This window comes from Aquarana catesbeiana, linkage group LG09 (genome assembly GCF_042186555.1).
Source record: "Aquarana catesbeiana isolate 2022-GZ linkage group LG09, ASM4218655v1, whole genome shotgun sequence".
NCBI lineage: Eukaryota > Metazoa > Chordata > Amphibia > Anura > Ranidae > Aquarana > Aquarana catesbeiana.
Genome location: NC_133332.1, coordinates 244,590,873 through 244,604,885, shown reverse-complemented (window position 1 = coordinate 244,604,885; position 14,013 = coordinate 244,590,873).

Below are 14,013 nucleotides of genomic sequence, written 5' to 3'. Positions count from 1 at the left end.
TTGGTGGTATTTGATCACCTCTGCGGTTTTTATTTTTTGCGCTTTAAACAAAAATAGAGTGACAATTTTTTTTTAAAAAGCAATATTTTGTACTTTTTGCTATAATAAATATCCCCAATTTTTTTTAAAAAAAGCACATTTTTTCTCAGTTTGGGCCGATACGTATTCTTCCACATATTTTTGGTAAAAAAAATCGCAATAAGCGTATATTGATTGGTTTGCGCAAAGTTTATAGCATCTACAAAATAGGGGGTAGTTTTATGGCATTTTTATGATTTTTTTTTTTTTACTAGTTATGGCGGCGATCTGCGATGTTGATCGTGAGTGCGACATTATGGCGGACACATCGGACATTTCTGACACTATTTTGGGACCATTGTCATTTATACAGCGATCGATGCTATAAAAATGCATTGATTACTGTGTAAATGACACTGGCAGGGAAGGGGTTAACCACTAGGGGGTGGGGAAGGGGTTAAGTGTGTCCTAGGGAGTGATTCTAACTGTTAGGGGGCGTGGCTTACTGTGACACGTCACTGATCGCTGCTCCCGATGAGAGGGAGAAGACGATCAGTGTTGTGTCACTAGGCAGAACAGGGAGATGCCTTGTTTACGAAGGCATCCCCCCGTTCTGCCGATCTGAGACCCGATCGTGGGACACTGGCGGACATCGAGTCCGCAGGTCCCGCGGGCAGGGTCACGGAGACCGCATCGAGCGCGCATGCCCGCTAGGGGGCAGGTTTAAAGCAACGTACATATACGTTGCTTTGCCTGCCCATGCCAGGCAGTCGCATACCCCTCAACATTTTGAGATGGGAATGAGGGACACCTACTAACAAATGTATGTAGGCATAGGACACACCCCCTACCACACCCCCTTAAAGGAGAATTAACCAAAAAAAGGTTAATTAAATCCACAATTAATTTTTTTTTTACCACTACTATTCCTTTATATTGGCTTTTAAAATGTACAAATGCAGCAATTTAGAAACACTTTTTTTAAAGATAAAAAGTGCATTTTATATACAACTATATAGATCAGACCAAAATGAGGGACAAATAAGGAGGAAAGAGGGACAGAGGGACATTGCTCCAAATCAGGGACAATCCATGCAAATCAGGGACAGTTGGGAGCTATGCAGTCGGCAAGCGGCTAGGGACACCTATTAGCAAAATGTGGGCATAGAACACACCCCCTGCCACGCCCCTTTAAGGAGAACTATAGGAAAAAAATGATTAGTGAAACCCACAAGTGCTTTTTTTTTGCCAGTACTAATACTTTGTAATTTTTGAAATTTACAAATGCAGTAAGGAGAGAAATATTTAAAAACATGAGCTTTAGGTTCCTTTCACACGGGGCTGTCCGTATTTAGCCATCCGCTTGCTCAGCGGGGATCGCTCCGTTGATCCCCGCTGAGCTGGCAGATGACAAGTCTGTCTCTGCACTCTGTGCAGGGATGGACCTGTCAGAGACCGCCTGTGCGTTTTCATCCGATCAGATCCACCAGACAGATGGAAAATAGAACATCAATCCATCTGGATTTTGCAGAGCGGATCGGGGCGGATCAGATGTCAGCGGGCATGTCACCGCTGACATCGGACGCTCCATAGAGCTGTATGGAGCGACCGTTCAGATCCGCCTGAAAAAACAGACAGGCGGATCTGAACGGTCCGCATATGTGAAAGGGGCCTTAGGTGAGTTTTATAGAAGTTGAAATACTTGTTTGGTTTTGTAAAGATAATATTATTGAGTTTGATAAAACAATTTGGCAATTGGAAGAAAAAAAGAAAAATCACTGCAAGAGTTAAGGTGGATGTGGATCGCAACCAAATGACATTTATTTTGTTAAAGCACCTTGTATCATACATAAATATATTTAAAAAAATACTAAATACTTATTTCATCTTTTGTTGTATCTAAGGCCCCTTTCACATGGACGTTCTGATCGGGTCCACCTCTCAGTTTTTTAGGAATTTACACTGCAAATTCTGCATTCAAAAATGCACTTAATATGCGCATCAAAAAGGCATATCAACAGACAAAGGCAATGAGCCTGTAGGCGTGAAAACACACCTGCCTAACACACACACAAAAAAAACGCACCTCTATACACATGCATAGATGTAAATGGGCTCTTAAAGAAGAAGTTATTTATGCTTTTCTTAAAAATTTGGTGGCAAGGTGGAGCTACAAGGGGGGGGGGGACACTGAAACCATGGGGGTTCCCCCAAATTAGAATTGGGCTTTAAGTACTAGTTAAATACATTTGGAGACCTAATGAATAAATAATTGATTTATATCTGCTTACAATGTGGTTTATAGCTAGAACTTTCTCGATTTGTGCGTAAAGTGGAATTAAACCTAGAAAAAAAAAAAACTCAGATAGGTAGTATTTTCTGACAGAAGAAATGCTCTATCATAAGTGCTTTTCCCTGCTTGTCAGTATTTATGTGCAATGAGCACGCATGCGCAGCTCAGTGTACATTTATGGCACCAATCTGCCTTGATAATGTGACTCCTGTGCATATACGTGAGATTGCCTTTTATCAAAGCCAAGCCAACCAAGCAGTCGAAGGTTTGAAACCTTTAAAGAAGAGCAGGAGAAGATGGCAGTGCCTGATGGGAGTGCTGACAGTGCAGAGCTGGAGCCAATCACTTGCCGGATAAGTCTGCCATAGTGTGCTAATATGCTGTGCATACTAGTACAATATGGCGATGTAGCACTCTCCTAGCGTAGGAGGCTAGGCAAATTTAGTTTTTGTCTCCTTCTGTAATCAAGGAAGCAGTGACTGTTCTGGCATGATCAGGGTCTTAGAGGTTGGGAGTTTGATTGTTTCCCCTGCCTCTGAAAAAAGTTTTCAGAGCTTAGGGTGGGAGATTCAAAGCCTGAATATTTATCAAGCTTCAGCCAATCCCTGGCAAGTAGTGCCCAGTAGGGGGGTGCAATGGAGATATATTTTGATACACTGGAGAGCAGGGTTCTTGCAGGGTTCCAGAGGTCCAGGGCTGCTGCTGTCAAGCAGCCCATGGACTGTACAACTGCTCCTCAGAAGTCCCAAGATTACATGTATTTTTCTTAGTACTGAATGCAGAACCACACCACCAGGGTCGCCATCTTACTCACTGGGTTGTGTCTGGAGGAAGCCAAAATGCGGCAGCTGTCCTGGGGATTTAAGAGTAGTGACCTTAAAGCAGAAGTCCACCCTAACATAAAAAATGACATTAAAATTCTACAAAAAAATATAAAAAAAAGCATTTGAAAAAAAAAATTTTTTTTTACTTACCAGAAACCCCTGTTGCTAGGCAGTCTTCCTAATCTGCCTCTTCCTATTCCGCGGCGCTGTTCTGTCACTTCCTCCTCTTTGGTGAGCTGCCTTGGTGTATTCTGGGACATGCGTGTGTCCCAGAAAACAACAGGGCCATTCACAAAGCGCCACACGACTCGCGCATGCGCAGTAGGAAACGGGCAGTGAAGCCACAAGGCTCCACTGCCTGTTTCCCTTAATTAGGATGGCGGCACCGGCACCCTATCCGATGGACGGATCGGCCTCAGGGGGCCGACATCGCGGGCTTGCTGGACAGGAAAGTGCCCTTATTAAAAGTCAGCAGCTACAGTGTTTGTAGTTGCTGATTTTTTTTTTAATTTAAAACGGCCGGACCTCCACTTTAAGTTGATCCTTGAGACTATGTGCTAGAGAACTGTGCATTGTGCAAGGTAACCAGATGCTTAAAAGACTTACCCCATGGCCTTCAACTGAGGGTATCTAAACCTTCATTTTTTTTGTTTTTTTTAAATAACAAACATGTCATACTTACCTCCTCTGTGCAGTTGTTTTGCACAGAGGAGCCCCGATCCTCCTCATAGAATGCATTAAGGTGAAAAAACACAAGGGTTTATACCCCTTTAACTACCAAGAAGAGCGTTTCCAGTTAAAGAGATTCCCCTCATGGTCCCAACCCGTATGGCTTTAGACTGTTCTGAGATTTGCCTTGTGGTCTTCAGATGTGAGGCCTTAGGCTCCATTCACACTAGCGCGTTTTTTGATGCATTTTGCATTTTGCAGAAATGCATGGGAATTTTTTAACATGGGTTCCTATGGAACATGTTCACATCAATGCTTTTTTGTATCTCAGCGTTTTTGGAAAGGGTCGGGGACTTTTTTTCATGCAAAAAGCAGCGTTTTGCATGTAATGGTTTTCAATGGACAAGCATCAAAAACGCAAGTGCTGCGTTTTTGCAGCGTTTTTGATGCGTTTTTGATGCGTTTTTGGTGCGTTTTTGCCGTTTTTTTTTTTTTTTTTGTAATTTTTTTTTAAGACTGTAAAAAAAAATGAAAAAAAAAAAAAACGCAAAACGCAAATCGCGGCAAAAACGCCGCAAAAACGCGGCAAAAACGCGGCTCAAAAACGTGGCAAGCATGAAAAAAAAACCTCCAAAAACGCTCAAAAGCAACATGCATAGGTGTGAATCGAGCCTTAGACTGTCCCATTTCTCATCAAGTGCGAAAGAGAAAATCACATATACCAAAGAGACTTGCCTTATGGTCCTTAACCATGAGAATTTAGCCTGCTTAGAAAGTCACCCTTATAGTCTCTCCTTAAGGCTCCATTCACACTAATGCGTTTTTTGATGCATTTTGCATTTTGCAGAAATGCATGGGAATTTTTTAACATGGGTTCCTATGGAACATGTTCACATCAATGCATTTTTGTGCCTCTGCGTTTTTTTGAAAGGGTCGGGGACTTTTTTTCATGCAAAATGCAGCATTTTGCATGCAATAGAATTCAATGGACCCGCATCCAAAAACGCAAGTACCTCGTTTTTACAGCGTTTTTGCCGCGTTTTGCCGCGTTGCGTGTTTTTTTCCCTTTCATTTTTTTTTTAACACTGTATGCAGTATAAAAAAAAACTAAAAAAAAAAAAAAAAGCAAAACGCGGCAAAAACGCATGTTCAAAAACGCGGCAAGCACCACAAAAAACACTGCAGAAACGCTCAAAAGCAACATGCATAGATGTGAATCGAGCCTTATAGAAGTTCCTGCTACAATAAACCACAAAAAGACAACCCCTGGACTGTTTATTGGAGGCCGAGTGAATGGACTGTTACTTGGGTGACTGGCAGCCTCTGTGCTCTTTGGGGAAAAAAATATTTAATATCAGCGGCCCCTGCAGGGGTAGCGCTATAGCGTAAAACTCTGGGGCCTAATAAAAAAAAAAAAATTATCAAAGGTTTAATGCCACTTTAGAGACCATTGCAATCACATCCAATTTTTTTTCTTCCCGACCAGCCGCCATAACTGTGGCAGGATGGCTCCCCTGAGCAAGCTGTAGCTGTGCATCAGCTCTTTAAGACGTTGTAGCAGGCGCACGCGATGACCGCCGAGCACCTGCGATCGCTTGTGACACACAAATCCCAGTTCTGTTAGGGGAAAGGAGAGAGATTGTGTAAGTAGGAACAACAATCTAATCAGCCACATCCCCCCCCCACAGTTAGAACACACATAGGGAACACATTTAACCTTGAACGCCCCCTAGTGTTAACCGACTCCCTGCCAGTGACATTTATACAGCAATCAGTGGCTATTTTTTAGCTCTGATCGCTGTATAAATGTCACTGGTCCCAAAAAAATGTCAGAAGTGTCCGATGTGTTTGTCGCAATGTTGCAGTCCCGATAAAAATCGCAGATCACCGCCATTACTAGTAAAAAAAAAAAATAATAATAAAAATGTCATAAATCTATCCCCTATTTTGTAGACGCTATACCTTTTGCACAAACCAATCAATATAGGCTTATTGCGATTTTTTTTAACCAAAAATATGTAGAAGAATACATATCGGCCTAAACTGATGAAGAAATTCGTTTTTTTACATTTTTTTGGATATTTATTATAGAAAAAAGTACAAAATATTGTGTTTTTTTTTCAAAATTGTTGCTCTTTTTTTGTTTATAGCCCGCAAAACTAAAACCGCAGAGGTTATCAAATACCACCAAAAGAAAGCTCTATTTGTGGGGAAAAAAAGGACATACATTTTGTTTGGGTACAACGTCGCACAACGGCGCAATTGTCAGTTAAAGCGATGCAGTGCTGTATCGCCAAAAATGGCCTGGTCAGGAAGGGGGTAAATTCTTCCAGGGCTGAAGTTGTTAAAGAATTATGTCTAAGCTAGGTATACATTCAGTTTTAGAGGTTTTTCAATTTGCGGTGCCTGTCTTTTTGCAAATATCTCCTAAACCGTGTAGGTTTAGGAGATATTTCTTGGACCTACAGGTAAGCCTTAATCTAGGCTTACCTGTAGGTCAAAGTGGTCTGTAAGGGTTTACAACCACTTAATTCTCTTGGGCATGGAGTTCACCAGCGCTTCACAGGTTGCCACTGGAGTCCTCTTCCAGTGGCAATGCCTGGAGGGATGCTCCCTCCTCCGCCCCTCCTTTTGCCTGGTTGATTGGTATAGGTGAGTCCAGTGCTGGAGGTGGGCACAACGTTTACATGAACTGTATCTCCACTGGAAAAGGGGCTACTACGTGGATGAAATCATGGTGCTGGGGGATATCAAGGGTGTATGGGGGAAAACAATGCTGAGGGGGGGTCTGGGGTGTATAGGGGGTAGCAATGCTTGGGGTAGCTTGGGTGGCTATAGTGCTAGAGGTAACAGGGATGTAGAGAGGCCACAGTGTAGGGGGTATCAGGGATGTAGTGGGGTCACAATACAAGGTGTATCTTATGGTATATGGTAACAGTGCTGGGGGGATACCTGGGGTGTACAGGGATCAGAGTGCTTGGGGGATACTGGGATGTAGAGGGGTCAGAGTGCTGGGGGGGTATCTGGGGTGTAGAGCGGTCAGAGTGCTGGGGGGATATCTGGGGTGTAGAGGGGTCAGAGTGCTGGGGGGATATCTGGGGTGTAGAGGGGTCAGAGTGCTGGGGGGATATCTGGGGTGTAGAGGGGTCAGAGTGCTGGGGGGAATATCTGGGGTGTAGAGGGGTCAGAGTGCTGGGGGGATATCTGGAGTGTAGAGGGGCCATAGTGCTGGGGAGGCATCAATCTAGCAGATATATTATATGCACAGGACAGCTTTGTTACTTTATGTATGTAGTATTTTCCCACTGTTTCTTTGCTGTACAGAATGATTGTTCATGTAGTTAATGCGGAGCTCCACCCAAAAGGGGAAGCTCCGCTTGTCTGCCTCCTACCTACTTAATGTCTGTTTACCTGCGCTGTCTCCATTGTAGGGGCCCCAAAGCATTACTGCACAGGGGCCCATGAAGCTATTAAGACGGCCCTGTGCTTGGCCAGTCCATCACCTTTACCTTCAGCTTCTTTAACAAGGCAGTGGTCGTCTTGGAGGTGTGTCTGGGGTCATTATCATGTTGGAATACTGCCCTGTGGCCCAGTCTCTCAAGGGAGGGGATCATGCTCTGCTTCAGTATGTTACAGTACATGTTGGCAATCATGGTTCCCTCAATGAGCTGTTGCTCCCCAGTGCCAGCAGCACTCATGCAGCCCCAGACCATGACAATCCCACCACCATTCTTGATTGTAGGCAAGACACACTTGTCTTTATACTCTTCACCTGGTTTCCGCCACACACGTTTGACTCCATCTGAACCAAATAAGTTTATCTTGGTCTCATCAGACCACAGGACATGGTTCCAGTAATCCATGTCCTTAGTCTGCTTGTCTTCAGCAAACTGTTTGCAGGCTTTCTTGTTCTTCTTTAGAAGAGGCTTCCTTCTGGGACGACAGCCATGCAGACCAATTTGATGCAGTGTGCGGTGGTCTGAGCACTGACAGACTGACCCCCCCACCTCTTCAACCTCTGCAACAATGCTGGCAGCACTCATACATCTATTTCTTAAAGACAACCTCTGGATTTGATGCTGAGCACGTGCACTCAACTTCTTTGGTCGACCATGGCGAGGCCTGTTCTGAGTGGAACCTGTCCTGTTAAACCCCTGTATGGCCTTGGCCACCGTACTGCAGCTCAGTTTCAGGGCCTTGGCAATCTTCTTATAGACTAGGCCATATTTATGTAGAGCAACAATTCTTTTTTTTCAGATCCTCAGAGAGTTCTTTGCCATGAGGTGTTATGTTGAACTTCCAGTGACCAGTATGAGAGAATGAGAGTGATAACACCAAATTTAACACACCTGCTCTCCATTCACACCTGAGACCTTGTAACACTAACGAGTCACATGACACCGGGGAGGGAAAATGGCTAATTAGGCCCAATTTGGACATTTTCACTTAGGGGTGTACTCACTATTTTTGCCAGCGGTTTAGACATTAATGGCTGTGTGTTGAGTTATTTTAAAGGGACAGAAAAATAAACACTGTTATACAAGCTGTACACTCATTACTTTACATTGTAGCAAAGTGTCATTTCTTCAGTGTTGTCACATGAAAAGATATAATACAATATTTACAAAAATGTGAGGGGTGTACTCACTTTTGTCAGATGCTGTATATACTGTAAGCATACAGTAAAAGTGCTACACTTAAAGTGGAAGTCCATGCTAAAACTAAAATCCCTGCATTTATAGCCACCAACATTCTAACACTAACCTATCTAGCCCTGTAAAGAAAAAATTAGTATACATACCTTTTCTGCAGCCGATCCGACCCGATCCCATTCTGAGCTGTCATTCGTGGCTTCACTGTGTGGGCAGGTGCAGAGGACACGTCCGACAACTGAAGCCCCATAGTAAGACTATGGGTGATGTCACTCCCCATTCATTTCACAGCCGTTGTCCGCTGTGTCCTTTGCAGAGCTTCAGCCGCTGGAGACCGGGTCGAATCGTCTGCAGAAAAGGTATGTTTGTTCATTTTTTCTCTACAGGGCTAGACAGGTTGGTGGCTGTAGGTGCAGGGATTTTAGTTTTAACATGGACTTCCACTTTAAGGCCCGTACACGCGATAAGAAGATCGGAAAAAAAAATTTGTACAACGAACAATCGCTCAATTATCCAATCATTAGTATAGTGCTTTCGACAGGCAATTCTGACTTTTCGGACAACAAAAGCTGAAGGTGTAGGCTGGAAAATGTTTATTGTAAGTGAACACAATGTCCGATTTTCATTTAATTGGTACAGTTTTCGTCCAAAAAGAACAAGACTACGGAAACAAAAGAATACATTACAAAAAAAATTCAACACATTACATCACTTCCGAAGTTGTATTCTGTCATACAAGAATGTTCATAAGTTGAGTAACCTCTTCATTTTTGGTATGAGACTAGCATGCAAAAAAAAGCCAGACGATTATTCGTGTGTACCAGGCTTTAGGTTATATCTAGAAAGCAGTGATTGTGACATTCGCCAAACATTTACTGGAGGTGAATCGATCACTGTCATTTAAAACACATTAGCCAGGACAATCCACCTACAGTGAACATAGAATTAAAGAGGAACTTAGCCTGCAATTTTTCATTTTAGTCCAATCACACCTGTTGTACAGAATTGCCCTGGATTCAGATACCCACCAGGTCAGGGTATCCTTGCTTTGTGCACTGGTCCAAATCATTTGGTGGAGGAGGGATTATGGTGCGGGGTTGTTTTTCAGGGGTTGGGCTTGGCCCTTTAGTTCCAGTAAAGGGAACTCTTAAGGCATCAGCATACCAAGACAGTTTGGACAATTTCATGCTCCCAACTTTGTGGGAACAGTTTAGGGATGGCCACTTCCTGTTCCAACATGACTGCGCACCAGTGCACAAAGCAAGGTCCATAAAGACTTGGATGAGCGAGTTTAAGGTGGAGGAACTTGACTGGCCTGCACAGAGTCTTGACCTCAATCCAATAGAACACGTTGGGGATGAATTAGAGCGGAGACTGCAAGCCAGGCCTTCCTGTCCAACATCAGTGCCTGACCTCACAAATGAGCTTCTGGAAGAATGGTCAGCCATTCCCATAGACACATTCCTAAACCTTGTGGACAGCCTTCCCAGAAGAGTTGAAGCTGTTATAGCTGCAAAGGGTGGGCCAACTCAATGTTGAACCCTATGGACTAAGACTGGGATGCCAATGAAGTTTACGTGCGTGTAAAGGCAGACGTCTCAATACTTTTGTTAACTATATAACTATCTACCACCCCCTGCAGAATGACAGTCCTGCTGTCTGCTGTGCCCCCTCTACTCCTTCATCCAAAGCGGGGGCACTCTAATACAGGAGGTGTGTCTCTGGCTGGATTACTGGGTGAAAACAGAAGGAAAAAGGGGAAAGCTGCAATATATTACATTTTTGGTTTTGGGTTTAATACTGCTTTAAGCCAAAAAATGACTGTTCCCTGCAGGTGAATATCTCTAGTAAATGTCTTTTAAATGACAATGATTGATCCATCTGCAGTGAATGTCACATTTACTGCTTTATATATAGCCCCTATAAGGTGTATATGTATATAATGACTTCCAATTCACTGTTTTTAAATGAGATCCCTGTGCAGAAAGTGTAATTTGTAGAAAAATAATACAGCGTTCAGGAGCTTTGTCTGAAATGTTTGATACAGATGTGTTCTTAATCCAATTTTTTTTCTTTAAGGATGAAGTTAATTAGTTTGCCAACAGCATGTCTTCATAGATGGCCTATATGAACATGGCTGCATCCACAGGCTTTAATAGCTCTCTGCAAAACACTATTTGTGGTTCTGTTTATGAAGCAAACCAATCTGTATATGCCATGATCAGAAACGTGGCGCAGAAACACAAAGGCATCCAAGAAAACATGCCTTAGGTTAGACAGGCGCAGTAAAAGGGAGCACAGGGTTGGCTGTTCATTGCTGAGCGTCTTTTGCATAATTTATTTGACAGGGCTAAAGAGCTGGGCTTGTGGGCTCTGAAAAGGCTTCACACTTAACTTTTCTTTTTTTTTCCCCGTCTCTCTCCCACCCCCATTTTGTGTCATCCAGCCAATGCTGCAGTGTAGCCATTGTTATAAGTCTTCTGTGCATAACCTTAGAAAATGGGCCTCTTATTGCTCAATCAGCAGGGGGTCTATGGGATACTCTGTGGGTAGTGCTAAAATCCAATTGCCAGCTTTACCAGTCTTACTGGAAGAGACCCATCTATACCATAGTTTTGTTTTAATTTCAGAGTATTTTACTATTTTACTCTATAATAATAATGTTATTATTAATAATAATAATAATAATAATAATAATAATAACTATTATGATTATTTTCAAAATTATTAATAATAATAATCATAATAATAATAACATTGATATTATTATAAAAGCGTATGATAAAATAAAAAAACAGACATAACAGCAAAAATAATATAAAAAATCTAATTAAGGCATGCAATCCTGTTGACTTTTTAGCAGAAATTATATAGCCACACTAATCAATGTAATGCGTCTTTGATAATTGAATAAGTAAATGCTAAAGGTGACAATGCCTTAAAATTTACCATTTTTGGGGGAATTTTCAACAAAATAAAAACCTTTACTCAATGAGCATTAGTCAATTCATTTACCCGTTACATCAGTTAAACATATTACGACACTTAATTACAGGTTTAACAGAATCCCCACCCATCATCAATACCTTTCACTAATCAGTTAAATTACAACCAATACAGTAGCTAATGATTTAATCAAAACATATTTGCGTCAGCAAGGATAGAAAAAAAAATACTGCATTTTCCAGCAGGAAAAGGCCAAAATATGTTAAGTTAGCGTATTTATCGGCGTATAACATGCACTTTTTTCCCCTTAACCTCCCTGGCGGTATTCCCGAGTGTGGCTCGGGGTTAAAATTCAGTACCATTAGCGGTAACCCCGAGCCACACTCGGGATCGCATTGCAGGATCCTGGGGCGGCTTTACTTACCTTGTCCCCGGGATCCTGCGATGTCCCCCGCAGTGTCCGAGGGCTCTGTCCTCCTCCGAAGCCTCTCTGTGCCAGGCTCCGTTCCCTGCGAGCGGCGCGACGCACGGGGGCGGAGCCTGGCGGCAAATTCAAAAAAATGTCAAAATCATAACACATACAGTACTGTAATCTTACAGATTACAGTACTGTATGAAATGATTTCACATCCCTTTTGTCCCCAGTGCTTTGTCCAATGCCCTGCATGCAGTTTTACATGATATACACTGTTCTTTCTGCCTGGAAACTGGAGATTGTCCATAGCAACCAAAAAGTGTCCCTTTACGTCAAAAGTGGCTTTAGACCAGCTAGAAAACAGCGATAGTAAATTAGAACACTTGCAGAATTGAGCGATAGTGAATTGTGGGGAAATTTATTTTATAACTATTTTTTTTATTTTTTTTTAATTATTTATTTTTATTTATTATATTATAATTTATGTTTTTGTGTTTCAAACTTTATCATACCCGGGATATCTACTAGACTCTGGTTTGGACAGATTTAAGTGTGTTATTGTTAAGATTTACAGACCTACAATATAAAACGCCAAATTTCCATGCAAAATAATTGTACCGCTTTCAGCACCTAAAATCCGAAAGAATCATACCGCCAGGGAGGTTAAAATCAGGGGAAAATCGCGGGTGCGTGTTATACGCCGATCCCCTGCGATCCTGACCTGTCAGATCTAAAAAATCGCTGACCGCGATTTGAAAATGGCGCTGCCGGTGCCGAAATACACAATGCCGGTCCTCGGCTCTTCTTGGCCACTTTCGGCTTCACTCAAGTACTCGGCTAGGTTCGGATAGCTCCGCTCAGCCAAGGACCGGCTCTGTGTATTTCGGCGCCGGCGGCGCCATTTTCAAATCGCGGTCGGTGATTTTGAAGCTCAGCGAGCTGCAAGGCTGCACTGGGGCAAGGCTGGACTGGGGCAAGGCTGGACTGGGGCAAGGCTGGACTGGGGCAAAGCTGCACTGGGGCAAGGCTGCAATGGACACTGGGGAAGGCTGCACTGACAAGGCTGCACTGACATGGCTGCACTGGCAAGGCTGCACTGGGGCAAGGCTGCACTGAGAAGGCTGCAATGATGGGCATTTAAATGTAAGTTTTTTTCCCTTCAACTTCTCTCCTAAAAGTTTTTTTTTCCTTAAAATTCCCTCCTAAATTGGGGTGCGTGTTATACGCCGATAAATACGGTATATCAAAAATATTTTATATATATTTTAATATAAAGTACAAAATTGTTAAAACTATGTCAGTCTTTAATTTCTTTGCTGTGTACTATTGAGGAGATTTCCCTTCAATTTATGTTCTGTTGATACTGCAGAAAGTGAGAGGAAGTCTCTGCAAACATGGGAGAAATTCTCTCTTACATGGTTGTCACCAGAACATGTGCTTCTATTGGACAGTTCTGATATATACTTCAAATTTTGGAATATCCTTTATTTTTAACCCAGGTGAGAGTGGTTACCAGGAAAAAAAAAAGAGAGAGCGAATCCACCTGATGGACACACATAAGGCAATTAACCACTTCAAAACCAGGCACTTAGACACCTTCCTGCCCAAGCCAATTTTCAGCGCTGTCGCACTTTGAATGACAATTGCGCGGTCATACAAATTTTTTATCATTTTGTTCCCACAAATAGAGCTTTCTTTTGGTGGTATTTGATCACCTCTGCGTTTTTTATTTTTTTGTGCAACAAATAAAAAAAGACCGAAAATTTTGAAAAAAAACAAGTTTCCTAACAGGCTCCATGGCAGCATACGTGTGGGTAGGCCCCGCCTCCATAACTACCCAATAGGACCCCTCTCCCATAAAACTTTGCTCTAGGCTGCTATTCATGTTCCTTTTTTGTCCTCCTCCGTAGGACCAGGTGTTGGTTCTCCTACCTGAAGATAACCCCCCTATGATCGAATCAGCAGAGTGCCAAATTTATTCCTCCGATAGGCCCTGACTGTTAAGCAGGGTATGGAGTGTATAGCAGAGTATAATTGGGATTGGAGAATTGGGATTGGTTCATCTATGTGCGCACTGTTTGCCTAATGTTCCAGGCGACCATTATCTGCTACCAAGTCCGGTGTGTGTGTGTGTGTGTGTGCGGTTCCTCAGCCCAGGAGTTCGTAGATGGAGGGGTAAGTTTTTTTTCATATTTG